The sequence below is a fragment of the Buteo buteo genome, chromosome 3 (genome assembly GCF_964188355.1).
Source record: "Buteo buteo chromosome 3, bButBut1.hap1.1, whole genome shotgun sequence".
Taxonomy (NCBI): domain Eukaryota; kingdom Metazoa; phylum Chordata; class Aves; order Accipitriformes; family Accipitridae; genus Buteo; species Buteo buteo.
Genome location: NC_134173.1, coordinates 64,761,662 through 64,777,092, shown reverse-complemented (window position 1 = coordinate 64,777,092; position 15,431 = coordinate 64,761,662). Strand labels below are relative to the sequence as shown.

Genomic DNA, 15,431 nt, shown 5'->3' with positions numbered 1-15,431 from the left:
TTTCTTTCCACCCATCTTTTACTTTTAACATCTCTTGGCAATAGCAAATGTCTAAATGAATGCAGAAACCAAATCACGTGCCAGAGTTCATATATAGCACAAGCAGCAGGCAATTTAGATTACCAGTTTGGTTATTACTAATAATGCAAAATTGCTGTGAATGAGGCAAATTAAAACACTCTCAGACTTCTCCATTTCATTCCATTTCCTACATTTATTTTGGAGGTGGATTCTGCTGTGTTTATAGCTGAATCTTATGGATAATTATATACTCTCAGTGTTCAGCTTCATTATTTAGGCACAAATCCTTCTAGCACTTATGTATAATAAGCAAAACTTTATTCACTTTGCAAGTTCAATGGGGCAACCCATTGTACATGAAAGCAAGCATATGAATAAATCTTCAAAGGATCAGAGCCTTAATTTGTACAAGAAGTATTGTATGTTGGAGTAATCTGTTGTTGGTTTAGTGAATGTTAAGTTCTTCCCAAAATACCAGATGTGGGGAAGAATGCCCAAAGAACAAAGTAGACATGACATCACCGAATTGTCATTGCAGAAATAACAGCATGCATGTAGCATAATCCAACATGTGGCAGATACGGACAATTTGATTTAATCTTTTTGTGAAATCAAAGTAAAATTAATGTAAACTGTAGCTAAATAGCCAAGCCATCAGCCAGTGCATCAAGTCCATTCTTAAACAATGGCACTGACCAAAATTCCTTCTTTTAAAAGAGAGTTTCAATTTTCCAGATAAAACCAGTTCATTTCACACCAGGATGCTGATCTTGCTCAGAGCAGGTCACATAAATATTAGTTGAGCTAGCAACCTGATTGCCCCTGGGGAGCACTGCTTCAGCCTCCCAACTAGGAGTAAAGGAAAATGCTCCTGTTTAGAAGTCATGGGGCCACCATGAACCCCCTCTACTACCAATCTCAAGCTGCTCTTTATATTTTGCCCCCACCATGTCCAGTCATTACCGGACGCATCCACTTTTCCTGAAGAGCAAGCTGAGCCCAGCATAGGTACTGCTGAGTCCTGGTTGCCTAAGAGAGTTAGCCACTCTGCAACTATACCCATCTGAACAATTAGTATTGGAAAATGCTTCATCTATTGCTAAATCCTAACTGGAACTAAAATAGTTTTCTTTGACATTAGCCTTGTCTTAAGATTTCAGAGTAGCCTGAGCAGGTTTCATCCTATTTGTGCTGAACCAATGCCAAAGTTGTTACTGAATTTGTGAATGCAGGACCTGGCCCGAGTAATCTCTGTGCTGTAAATTACAAAGGAATGAAGCAGTTATTACCCTGTATTTCTCTTCAAATGCATTTTTTTTTCCTATTTTAATTAATGAGTTGGCCAACCTCTCTGGTGTGCTTTACTTACAAATGCTATAGCTATAGAGAATGAACCGTTATTGCTATGCCTAAAAAATCCTGAGGAGCACAGTGTGGATCCCTCAGCAGGTACTGATTTCATCTCCACACTGAGCATCAGGAGGTAGACTGGCTCCAGCCCCGAGCTGTCTTGGAAAAGGTGCAGCTAATATCTGTGTTCCTGGATCCAAGCTGACTCACATAGGAAAAAAGTATGTATTTCTGCAACCTTGGCATGGCCCATGAGTATTTTCAAAATCCATTACTTTGTCACTTGACTATACACCCAAAAAGGTGAATACTGACTGATTTTTCCCAGTACTATTCAGCTCAACTCTATTTTTTTTGAAATTCGTGTAATTTGACAATATTTGATAGTATTTTGGAAGTGAGAAATAAAAAAGAATGTATCGTAATGATAAGGAAAACATCTGTTGAAGCCTTACAGCCATCCAAGGTTGTTTGTAGCTCTTTTAAGTTTTAAATAACATGCAGCAGTTAAAGTGAAGATTTAAATGATTAATATAATTAAGGCACCAGGGTTTTAATAGCAGTCAGAATGAATTCCTGTAAGCAATGTGAAAGGGGTTTAAAGCCACTTTTTAAAAGACGGCTATATTTATACCTGAAATTTTAACCTCATTATCATATCAATTTAGTTATCTTTTTCAGTTTGGCAAAATATTTATTTACTGTAATAAACAGGAAGAGGCTCATATGTATATGTATGTGATTACATCGAGGGCAAATAAAGACAACTGCAGTCAGAGTTACAGTTCCAGCCTGCAGCCTGGTGGGAGGATCTGCTGAGTGAATTTCCACTCTTTTTTTTTTTCATTTTCTTCCCATTGTGACAGTGGAAGCTTCTCATACCACTGGCTGGGACGTTCCACCTGGGTGAAGAGAGATATTATTCTGAGTGGACCATTTTGTCTTTAGAAGGTAAAAAAAAGTCCATATGGGGTGGGAAAGCAGATACAAGCTAGTATTTCTTCCCAGAGTGGTACTTAACAAGTCCTGCTGTAAGTCTATCCACAAGTTCATTACTGCAACAGCAAATAATTGTATCTATGAGTCTGCAAACATATGCTTCACCCATTTCTTAATTGTCCAGTAAGGTTGCCTGGGTGGATCACTACAGGTATCCCAGGGGCCACTGTCCCAAAACCTGCCACCAACCTGCACCCTCCTTGGGCTGCTGCCCCACATCGAGGGCTGCCTGGCTGTCCCAGCTGTCAGTCCTGATGGCCACCTTTTCTGCAAAAAGCCCAGCTGAATCCCAGGCAAACTTCTTCTCAATGTGAAAGCCAAATTTTGTCCAGTTTTCTCATTTCTTTAACTTCATGTCGTCCCAGATGACAATTTTGCTGGCCAGCATCACCTCCCTCCTCCAAGCTCATACCCAGCTGTAGGCGAGGGGTTGCAGTGGAGCACATGAGGGCATTTGCATGCATCTGAGAGCACCTGGCCCCCACAAAAAATTATTACAATAAATGGCTTTCAGAGTCCCTGTGCGGTCTGTCTTGGTCAAGGGCTGCCTAAAATAGCAGGCCCCCATTCTGAACATCATCTCCATTTCTTTTTGGCTTGTTTTTTAATTTTTGAAAGCTTGCAGATATGATGCTTTCCTTTGGGCAGAAGGCCTGTGCATGTGCAACTGCTGTGAACCCATTACACCTGGAACAGATCTGCTACCTCTGTTTAATTGAGCAATTCGACAAAGTGACTCCTTCAGGGCTTCTCTGAAGATAATGGGAGATTTATTAGTTACTTGAGCCGTAGCAGGATCAGGCCCTTTCACTTCATCAGGCATGTCATCCGTCTTCACATGAACAGGCTGACAGGACAGGGATTGAAATTTCACAGTCTGTGATATATTTAGAGATTGTTTAGATTGGATTAGGCGATGGAAAACACTGTGCTGACCAAGATAATCATCCTTCAGATATTGATCTAACCCCTGTCTGGTCTAATTTGTTCTTCCAAATCACATTGCCTGCAGCTACCTACCACTACCTTACAGTAATATTGCAATGACAGCTGCTGGGATCCCTGATTTTTCCTCAATGGAAATCAATGGTGAAACCCCAAATGACTTCAGCAGTGCAGGATTGTGCCCTATGGGCCCTCTTTTTAGCACCAGATTTCCACTAAAATGGAGGCATGTTTTGAGCCACAATGCTAAAAATCAAGCTATAATAACCCAGCCCAGACCAATAACACAGCGTTTAGCTATCGGGCATAGGCAGAGGAATACATCCACAGAAATCATACCTACAATGTTGTATAGTGCTACCTAGAGCAAATTAGTGGGAGTCCTCAGGGAACATGCCAGGTTTCCAAAACCACTGTACCAAGGCTGACATGTGTGGCTCCAAAAGGGCTAAAATGTCCCCAGGAGACCATTGTACCACCATGGCTGTACTGCTTCCAGCACGGCATTAGCTAGTTCCAGGACAGCTAAGGTATCTCTGGATGGTGTTGCCTTGTCATACTTTGATTTAGACACATTTTTAGACCTTTGCTGAACTGAGTCTAAATATATACTTGTGGAACAACTCCATAACCTGGATCTTCATTACGACCATGGATTTGGAACGCAACTCTGAACGCTTGGGATGGCTGAAAAGGGCACACTAAGGGAATGACTCCTTGCAGCCCAGAAAGCTGGGGACTTTGCGAGCAAGGCCTAAGGTGGAATAAGGCCAACAGGACTCTAATCCTGTGCCACCTTCTGTCAGATATAAGGCAGGCCCAGTGAAGCACTATTGCAGAAAGAAATAGCAAAATGTTATGTTAGCTCTGTACGTACAACTGGTTTATAGACTTGACATAGCATTTTAGTCAAAGCACACTATGGAAATCAAATGGATCCTTTGTCCTGGAGGGAGACAAGTGAATTAAGTGAACTGAGTTTCTTCTAATGCTTTACACACTGCACAAAATAAATGTAAAGCTCTACCAAATCTATACAGATTTGGGATTTTGCAGTATTATAAAAGATTGCCCCCAGGGCAGAACAATAGGCTGCCTGATCTTCCTTCCTAAAATTTGCTGCTAATTTGAATAAAACTAGTCTCCTGAGTCACACTGTTTTTCCTAGAATCCAAGCTCTCAGGTTTAGCAGATCACATAAGAAACTACAGATTTGTTTTTTCATTTAGTTTGTGGTAATCCCATGAAGAAGACTATTCAAAGTGGCAGCCAGGTGTGCAACAGGTTTTGGTGTAATATCGCTAGGTGTTTACTGAGGTCCTGTGCTAGTTCCAGAACTTGTGTTCTGTATTTCTTTGTTGCTGGAGGTGATGGAGGGTTTGCTCTAACTTTTGGCCTCCTGGTCCAGTTTGTGAGGTTCAGGGTCCATGTCAGCAGCACACACAGTACAGTTCAGTGCTTTGGGTTCAATATGCTTCAACAGCTTATCAATGCCTTTTGTTCCAAAACCAGTAACACTTCCCTCAAAACCCTCAGCATACTCCTACCCAGCATTACTTACTCTGAACTATAAAACACCATGTTCATTGTTTCTGCTTTCATGGATTCCACAACAAGGGTGACATCCTGCCAAAACACAGGTTTTGCTCCTAAAAGCCTTGTACATACACATAAAAACAGCAAATAAGAAAAAGTAACTAACCTCCTCTCTGAAAGCATTCTTCCTCAACTCATCAATGGCTTGATTTTTGTCAACTCTTGCAAGAGACAACTATTTGTGTTGTACATCCTCCCAAAACAGTGGCAAGGAGGAATTGTTGGGGGAATGCTTTAACTAGAAAAAGCAACAAACTGTCCATGTCAGGATCAAGTATATTTTAAAACTCATTATAATCTTTTTAACAAACCAATAGAAGATTTAGCTACAACACTGGCCCATACTCATGTATGAGTTTGACTATGACTTCATGAAAAATTAATGGCAATTAGTCATTTTGACATCAGAAAAAAAAGAAAATGGAATTCCAGAAAATAGTCTTAGAAAGACAAAAGTCATATTGTACCAATTATTCTGAAATTGAGTTTTAAGTATATGCTGTACTTTCCAAATATACTTGCAATATTTCACTTCTGATATTCCTGATTCTTAGAATTTTCAATAACATAAATATTTCCAAGAATTTCCTTGATCGGTTCATATATTATTAAGTTCAACATTTGAGATAACTGTAGTAGAAAGTTTTAACTGTACATATAAAAGAAAGAGTGTGATTGAGTTGTAATTTAGGAGATTTTGCTGCAGCTAAACAGATAGGATGCCTGAGGACATGAAGCTGTCACAGCAGAGGCAGATGCGGACTGAGATCAGAACAGCAGGTGAAAATATGCAAACATCTATCAATATGGTAATAAAAAGGATATCATAATGGCAATGATCTTTCTCCTAACGTAAGCTTCAGCAGGGCTGGTTCTTGTTTTGCTTTGTTCTTGCACCATACAGCTATCAGAGTACTGAGTAGCAAACGGGCATCATCTCCCTCAAAGAAGAGTGTTTGATGTCAGAAACAGGTCTTGCTCTATAGCAAAAGGTCCAGAGTTCTCGATGTGACTAAGAGGGACAGAATTAGATACTCAAATACGCTTGGGATACTCAGTGTGACAAGTGTTGTGCTGGGGAGCTATGTAACGCTTGGGTCAAAGATTTCTGAATTGCCGTCGTGCCTTGCCCTTCACTGTTCCGTCAGCCACCTCGGTGTGGTTCAGTACAAAAGGTCCAATGTCCAGCTCCTGCTATTGCCTGCCCAGAGTGAAACCAGACACGGCTCGTCTCACTAACATTTTAAGCATACTCAGGAGCTAGAATCTGACGTCTCCTCTTCACAGATCTGACATAAAGCAGGTGCCTGTCCTAACTCTGCCTGCCTGTTGGCCCCAGCTCCGGCATGCTTCACTGCTTGCAGCCAGCTCACAGCTCCTCTAAACACACGGATAACAGCCCGGGCCAAGATGAGGACTCCAGTTCCTTGAAGCAGGCACAAAGACACGAAAGGTGTTTGAAACCTCCAGGAATCCATGCCAGGGTCTTTCCAGGCCAGGAGGCAAGAGGTGGAGTGGCAAGAGCACGTCACAAGGAGGTGAGGCCACAGAGCCACGCTCCTCCTTAGTGGAAGTGCGGTTGGGGTAGGGCGTGAGGAGCTGTGGTCACCAGCTGGAGGAGAGAAGGGGATGTGGCAGGTCCCCAGGTCATGGCGTGACCGTGGCGTAGACTCAACTCATCCACAAGTGAACGAAGGGCCACCACCACTGGGCCCGGCTGAACAGAGCAGAGAGGGAGGTTTTAGGAGTTAAGATCCATGACTAGGGTAGAGAAAAAAAAAAATCACCCTGGAAGATCAGGGACAGAGATGGAGAGGTCAGCAGCCATATGCAGGGCTGAGGTTTATAAATACAACCCTTTCTCCTTTCTAGGCTTCTAGATAGGAATCAGATCTGAGCACCAAGGGAAGGTGCCCAGGTTGTCACACATCGCATATCCCGGTACAACTCTTCGACAGATGACGGCACATGTTCACTGCGGGTTTTCACCCAAGTTCATGCATTTCACAAGAAGCGGGACTGCTGCTTTCTTCCCACAAGAGGGCCCTGCAGCTTCACTCTCCAGCCTAAGGAGTTCGTGGTATTTAAGGTAGGGCTTGTGAATAACCGCAGTCTGGCGTTGCCTGGAAGAGGCCACGGTGGGGTGTATATCGTCACGTACTCAGCAAGGAAATAGTCCTGCCTGCTCTGAGTGTGTAAGTCATACCTGTCACTCCTTCCAAGCCAGAGGAGCAGGATTTGAGCCACATCAGGAAAATAAGCCTCTATTAAAGAGAAAGAAATAGTTTTCAGGGCCCCCCCGGTTAGAGTCGAGAGGTGTGATTACGGGGACCCATTTTCTACATGCTGCGTTGTGGGAGGAACCTGTCTCAGCTTGTTATGTAGAGTTGCAAACAAAAGTAACCACAAGTGGTATAAAAAGGATTGATTTCAACAAGGCATTTTGCAGTAATGCTATCCGCTGGTGGGATAACAAGCAGAAATGTTAGAGAAGTGAGACAGATGATAACAGCCAGGCTCACAGGCATGTTTCCTTGGCTGGTAGTGCTGACATGGTCACTAAATAAAAAATGACTGGAGGAAGCATGGTGTAACCCTGACTGGTCCCTCCCTCACCCTCTCCTGCAGCTCACTGGGGGAGTCCTTCACTGGGGAGGCTGCAAGGACTCCTGCCCAAGTTTGCAGAGAAGAGCACCCAAAGGATATCAGTCCCCTAGGAAAACTCAATCCCAGCTTCTTGCAATATACAGTCAAAATTTGACTCCTGCTGCAGATCCTAGAGAGGCCAGGTAGGAGCAATGTCTCAAGCAGCGCAATGCTGGCAAAAGCTTTCCATTTCTCCAAGTGTTTTTTTCAAACTAAGAGCTGGGTCCATGCCTTACCACAGTGAACTGTAAGTGAAAACCAGCACGAGACACATTTTCTCCCTGTCATTTCTTCTCATTGGTGTGTGCTGGTTCTTGCTTTATCTAAAAGGAAGCAGGATCAAACTTCAAAAAATAAAGTTCTAGACCATCCAAATTAACTTCTTTTTTCCTCTCAAAGTGAACTATTTATACTACTTTTAATACTAACCAAGAGATCCTCCTACAATGATTTTTTTCAGTGCTGGAAGAAAACCTAATGTCAAAACCTATTTCATACTTTATATGTCATATTCTTCAATTAGATTCTTCTTTTTTCTCCCTTAACTTCAATAAACCATTAAAAATATTTTTAAGGATGGTTATGACAATTGGAGTCATATACAACCACCTGACATAAAATGCCAACCACAGCTACACCACTAACTCCCTATGCCCTCTTGAGCCTCAGTAATGCCCTTTCAGCAAACCAATGCAATGGCGCAACCTCAAATACTATGTAAAATTCCTCTTGTTGTCTTAAATGCTCTGAAAAAGTTATAAGGGAGACTTACAGCAACTTTTTGCACTACAGATCAGGACAGATCTTTACAGTGTTTGCAGAACAGACGAACAATAGACTCTTGAAGAGTAAAACAAGCAAGCAAGCAGAACAGCCAGCTACACTCAATACACATCAATCCCAGGAAAAATAAATGTTTGTACAAAGCTGCACAATCAGTGTGGTCACCTAGAGGTTTTTTCATCATTTGTTTTATGTATTGACTAAATCCAAACATTTTTTTACTTGGGTTCACGTCCAGGTTCAAGGACGACCTTCTGGTTAACTCAATACAACTAAGGGCTTATTTAGACATGGATGGAAATGGTCACAATTAATAGCTTGTTCAAAGCTAGCAGAAGTAATACTGTTGCCAGACTACTGGTGCAGTGCATTTGCCAACCCTTTTCTGCTTCATTGCTGCATATCAAGTATTTATTTTGATTCTAAAAAAATGCACATTTTTGCTTTGTTTATCAACGATTGCAATGCAATTGTGGAGACCCCATCTGGAAAGAAGCGGGCTAACAACAGCTCACAGTGATGTTATTTTAATACACCATTTGCTTCAGGCAGAGATCCCTGTTTCTATATAGTTCCTTTTACATCACCTACACTCACCAGTGCTTGTGAAAGGGAAATGAAAAAAAAACCCACAACCCACAATTATAAAAAGTTACAGTTCCTTCTTTGCATTGTGGTCCAAATTTAGGAAGTCATGTCTCAACTACCTCTAGTCAGCAAAGAATTTAAGGCAGCATTTGACTCTAAACACTTGGTAATATCCCAATGAAATAGAAGTAAAATATACACTTATGCACTGAAGTGGATCATCTATATCACTACAGTGGGATTTGGCCATTTCAAATATAATCAGCTGATTTAGATTAGAGATTCCCCCAACCGTGAGGGGAGAGACATAAATGAGTCCCCTTGGCCACTCATCCAACCCATCTGAGAGCCCCACGTCAGGCAGGCTCAGGGCTTCCGGGACGTGCCCGCCTGTCCCTGGGGTGGCAGAGGGACAGGCAAGCCGAAGCTCTACCCTCTCCCAGCTGCTTTCTGCAGTGCAGGGGTATTTCTGAGTGTTACCTGGGGACCCCTCAAGAGATGCAGGTGCTGCTGGGGGCAATCGGTCTGGTTTATTTGAGACTTCCTTTAGAAAGGATGGATCTTTTAAAGAATTCATCCTTCTAAAGTATGCGAAAGGACTTCCTGACATACAATCCAGTGAGTTTATGAGTGCTATCCATTTTCTCTCAAGTAAAGTACTGCTTCGCAGAATCTGGTTGGCAGCAGAAAGGACCTTTAAAGTCAGAGGTCCCTTCATCCTAATACCATGTTCAGTCAGTGTGTCTCCTCAATATCTGCACAAAATCCTTTCTGCTTTGCATTACAAATGTCATGCTTGAGGCAGTATAAAGCTAGTGAGGCATCAAATCAAGTGTGGGTTCATAACAAGCAAGTGGAGCTGGATGATATGAAAACTCCAGAACTATGATGGACATCTCTACCAAGTCCATCATTACAGCAGAAAGTCACTCACAGTTGGACATGTCTCTGCCTAATGGCTGTACATGGTTATATTCTGCTCAAGACATTCTTTCTGTTAAAAAACAGAAGAGCCACGTTAAAAAAATAACAGAAGTAGCAGCTTGTTCAATGAAAATGTCAAAGGGATAGCTCTGCTAAGTTGTGCCACTCTCAGTATCCTCTGGTATTTGGGCATGGGGTCATTCCCACATAGGCAGGCTGCCTCTCATAGCCACTTCCAGCTCTCCTTTATTAGCTTTTTATAGAAAGGACACAGTACGAATTATATGGCACTTACCAGTACTGAATAGAAAATGTAATGGATCACTTATCGGGGCCACGATTTTAATTTGGAGTTTTCTTCCACTATTATATCAGTTTTTGCTTCAGCTCCTACTGCTTTGACTAAGATTCAGAAGCCTCCTAGAATAAATGCGTTATAAAGAGAGATTCCCCTGGCCCATGCTGATGGACTCAGAAAGCTGTTAGAAGAAGTGGAATCAATTGGTATTTAGAATAAGTTTGCAAGCACTTCTGCCTATTTTATTACCCTTAGACACTTTCTGTCTGCTTTAAGATTCACTGTTGGTTATTTAGGTCAGGTTTATAAGCTAGTCTCATTCTGTGCTTCTCTCAAGCATCCTGTGAAACCTGTGCAGGATTCAATTTGCTAAAGATTTATGAGTTCTTCCCGTTCCAGAGTCATATACATCATATGGAAACTATTGTGCAATGGAGAGCTTCGAGGTAGTCCCTGCCCAGCTGTCTCCAGAACGGCATTACAAACTAATAGCTTCTGAGAAGAACCACCATTAACAGTTCCGTAGTCTTTTTTCTTGTTGATTTTTTAAATTTAATTTAGGCCCATTTTGTCTTTGTGTCTGAATGTTTTCTAGCCAAGTCCTTGAACATTACCAGGAAAGCAGGGGAGGGAAAAGAAGATAGGAACTGCTACTTGGTTTCAGCCACTGGGTCCCAGTTAGAGCTAATGGACTGACATGTCCAAAAATTGAACCACTGAGCTGGTAGTCAGAATATTTGCATGTGTATATTCTAGCCCACTGTCTCTTCAAATGAAGAGGCACAGCATAAACACTGCTTTTCAATTGTTTTACCTCTTGTAACCAAGTTGCTACCTTGCCTGCAAAGAATATACAAACCAAAGAGAGCAATAGATGAACTGCATTAGTATGAGGTTTGTCCAGCATACGGATATAAATCTGTACTAGGGAGAGACCCCCATACTCAGGCAACAGATCCACCTCGTGCAGCAGCCAGCAGTAACCAGAAGCAGAAAGCACATTAGAAAACAGGACAAATATAAAGTGATTATTGCCTGCTCTGCATTACAGCTCCTAGCATTCAGAAGGGTGGTATCCAAACCATTATTTTTAGTAACTAAAGACTAGTGTTTAGTAACAGTGTTTAAACCTCCTTAAATTTGTCTTTTCCCATCTTCAGCTTATACATATACCTGACCTATAGAAATGCATGTTGCAAAGGAGCTCATAATTTGACTATGCATCGGGTGAAAGTATACTGCTCCTGGTGTTTTTAAGGTGCACTTGGCCTTCTAGTTCATATCCTGTCAGAAACAGTGAAGCTCCTTTTTCCATTCATCTTCCTTGCACCACCCAAATTATAAAACTCTGTTATTTTCCTCCCTTTCCCTTAGTCATTTCTTCCAAGCTGCATAGCAGTAATCTATTTGGATTTTTGGAACATGGAGGATGAGCCAACTGAGAGCTTATGGGTCAGGATTAGAGGGCAGACCAATGAGGGTGACGTTGTGGTGAGTGTCTGCTGCAGACCACTTGATCAGCAAGAAGGAGAAGATGAGGCCTTCTTCAGACAACTGGAAGAGTCCTTACATTGCAGGTCCTGGTCCTCATGGGGGATTTGAACCAACCCGGTATCTGCTGGAAGGGCAAAACAAGCAATCCAGTAGGTTTCCAGAGCGCACTGATGATAATGAGGCACCCCTGGACCTGACAGATACAAACGAGGAAGAACTGGTCGGGTAAGTGAAGGTCAGGGGCCAGACTTGGCTGCAGTGACCGTGAGATGGAGGACTTCAGATCTCAAGAGAAGGGAACAAGTCAAATAGCAGGATCATGACCTAGACTTCAGGAGAGCAAACTTTGTCCTATTCAGGGACTTGCTAGGAAGAATCCCCTGGGTATCCTGGGGAGTAGAGGGGTTCAGGAGAGCTGGTTGATTTTCAAGCATCATCTACTGCAAGCTCAAGATTGGTCCATGCACGTGTGCAGGAAGTCAAGCAAAGGGGTATAGGAGGCCTGTATGGACAAATAAGTAGCTCCTGACAAAGCTCAAATGAAAAAGTAAGTCTACAAGAAGTGAAAGCAGGACTAGGTAACTCAGGAGGAGTATTGAGACACCCTCAATGTGCAGTGAAGGGATTAGGAAAGCCAAAGGCTGCCTGGATTTGAATCTGATGAGGGATGAGAAGGCAGCAAGAAAGGTACATAGGTAGCAAACGAAGACTGGGGAAAAATGGGCCCACTGCTGAATGGAGCAAGGGACCCAGTGACAAACGGCACAGAAAATGTCAATGTACTCAATGCCGCCTTTGCCTCAGTCTTCATTGGCAAGCCCAGCCTTTAGGAACTGCAGGCCCCTGAGACCAGCAGGAAAGTCTGCAGCAAGGAAGACTTATCCTTGGTGGGTAAGGATCAAGTTAGGGAACATTTAAACATCTCAGTTTTGGAGATATTCAAAACTCAGCTGGACATGGTCATAAGCAACCTGCACTGGTTGCTCCTGCTTTGAGCAGGGGATTGAACTAGATCTTCAGAGATGCCTTCCAACCTTAAGAATTCTGTGACAGTTCATGTTTCTAATCATCCTTCTCCACCTTTATGTCTTACTTTTCCAATCCAGCTATGACTTTTCCCTTTTTCTAACACAGTACTCATTGCATTTACTGACCAAGAAATGGGTATAACCTGGAGTTACACAGTGGCATGATGTCATACTTGCTCTCTGTTCCTTTGCTAATAATCTCTAAACTTAATTTGCTTTTTCATTCACTGTTGAACTTAAGGCAACATTTTTGCATACCATGATTCCAAGACAGGTAAGACAGAGCTCATCACTGTGCATTTTAGCTACAGTTAGGTTTTTTCCCCCACTTACATGTATCATTTTGCATTTACTGACATTAAATTTCATCTGCAATTTTACTGCCAAAACACTCTGTATCATGAAATCAAAAGGATTTCATGACTTCAAAGCCTTTTTTGACTATCCTAAAGCATTTCCTATTGTCGTGGTTTAACCCCAGCCAGCAACTAAGCACCACGCAGCCGCTCACTCACTTCCCCCCCCCATCCAGTGGGATGGGGGAGAAAATCAGGAAAAGAAGTAAAACTCCTGGGTTGAGATAAGAACGGTTTAATAGAACAGAAAAGAAGAAACTAATAATGATAATGATAACACTAATAAAATGACAACAGTAAGTAATAAAAGGATTGAAATGTACAAATGATGCACAGGGCAATTGCTCACCACCCGCCGACCGACACCCAGCCAGTCCCCGAGCGGCCAAAAAAAAAAAAAACTGCCTCCCCCCCCCCTTCCCAGTTCCTAAACTAGATGGGACGTCACATGGTATGGAATACACCGTTGGCCAGTTTGGGTCAGGTGCCCTGGCTGGGCATGAGAAGCTGAAAATCCTTGACTATAGTCTAAACACTACTGAGCAACAACTGAAAACATCAGTGTTATCAACATTCTTCACATACTGAACTCAAAACATAGCACTGTACCAGCTACTAGGAAGACAGTTAACTCCATCCCGGCTGAAACCAGGACACCTATTTTTCTTAAGCTTTTCTGCCTTTGCACCTTCACTCCTTTTATTGTTGATCACGTAAGAGTTGTGAACAACAGCAGTCTCAGCACATTTCTTCGGGGGTGACCACTGGTAATTCTCCACATTATAGAAGTGATCAGTAGTTCCCACACTACAATTTAACCAGATATTAATAATCCACAAAAGGATGTTTCATCTCGCCCCAAGATGATTTAGTTTCTCTAACAGTCTTTAGTAAAAGACTTGGTCAAAGGCTTTTTGGAAAACCAGTTCAACAGTACCAATCTCATACATGGTGAGTTCTTCAAAGAAATCTGGTAAACATATGCAACACAATTTTCCTTTAGAAAAGTTCAGTTGGGCTCTTCCTCAGTTTATAACATGTATGTATGTTTAGTAATTCTAGTCATTCATGTTATACCTCCACCAATTTGTGAGTAGAGATCATATTTGGTGCTCTGTAATCTCAGCAGATTACCTTAGACCCTTTTAAAAAACCCTGGTGTCACCTTCCTTCCTCTAGTATCTCAAAGATAACTTCAAAACACCATAAAATTTACATACTATTCTATAGTAAGTTATATTAAAAAGTCTCTTAGAAACAGACCAGTGATTTGTAGCTGAAATGTTGATTTTTCACAAGGGCTGAATCACTTTGTGGATTAAAGTACAGTTTTTAAACTATGACTCTTCTAGGGCTTTTTTAGAAACACAGCAATATCTCATTGCTCATTTATCAGAGTATTTCAAAACATGTTTTAAAAGCAAAATTAAACCTTGTGAAATCACTGCATCTTTTGGATATAGATAAAATTGATTTTTATCATTGCCATCTCATTCACAGGTGAAGCAATGACTCACTGAAGAGCACAAGAGTCAGTGCCAGAGCCAGGAATAAATACAGACATCCTATCATTCAGCACCTTGCACTAGACATTAGTTTGCATTTTCTTTCCCAATTTATTACACTGCGAGATTGAAGAAAACTAGAAAGCTTTTAAGTGTGTCCCTGCTTTACAAGACTTTCTCCTATGAACCCTTCCTGATTTTCATTATGACTGTGGCTCATGATAACTATGCAGAAAAAAAAAATAAATTACTTTAATTCCATATGTATAAGATAGTTTTAATGAAACAAACCCCCATCTAAGAATCACTTCTTTCCTAAGACCTAACTGACATTTTTTAATTGGGCTGGCTGACCAAAGTTTACCCACAGTGCTATTCTGGCATATAGTTAATACTGCCAGCAAAGATGCTTTCTGACTGAGACGGTATGAACTATTTTTTTCCCAGACAAAGCAAGGGTGGATACATACCTAACCTGTAAAGTCTGGGACAAAATGTGAGACTCCCTGTGAATTAATGAATGTGAATATGGACTAGCAGCTCTGATTCTCATCTCAGTGCAAGAAGGGTTCTGATTAACCTGTTTGGTAAGCTATTCAGAAATCTATTCCTACATGTGTATGAGGTAAAAAGCTTATAACAAGAATTCTGTATTTGCTGGACAAGGATATTTTGCATTCTCTTTGTACAATCATTGGTAACTATGGAAAGCATGTGGAACAAGAAGTAGCCCAGACTGTTTATTTTTTATTGGATTCTTCTCAATTTGACACCAATGAACCATTTATAAAATCTCCTTTGGCTTTCTTCATATGTAATTTACCTTGGAATTTCCAGATTCCCTCTCTTTTGTGACAGAAAGCTCCAGGTGATCTGGCAAGTTCCCTGTTCTTCCAAT

The 15,431-nt window shown here is 41.6% G+C and overlaps 1 long non-coding RNA gene across 1 annotated transcript; it reads left to right on the top strand.

The window, feature by feature from the left end:
* Positions 1 to 6,775: 6,775 nt before the first annotated feature.
* Positions 6,776 to 14,761, top strand: LOC142029542 (uncharacterized). Its single transcript, XR_012649950.1, has 3 exons — positions 6,776 to 7,000; positions 11,728 to 11,869; positions 14,529 to 14,761. It is a non-coding gene; the product is annotated as an uncharacterized LOC142029542 (long non-coding RNA).
* Positions 14,762 to 15,431: the final 670 nt, after the last annotated feature.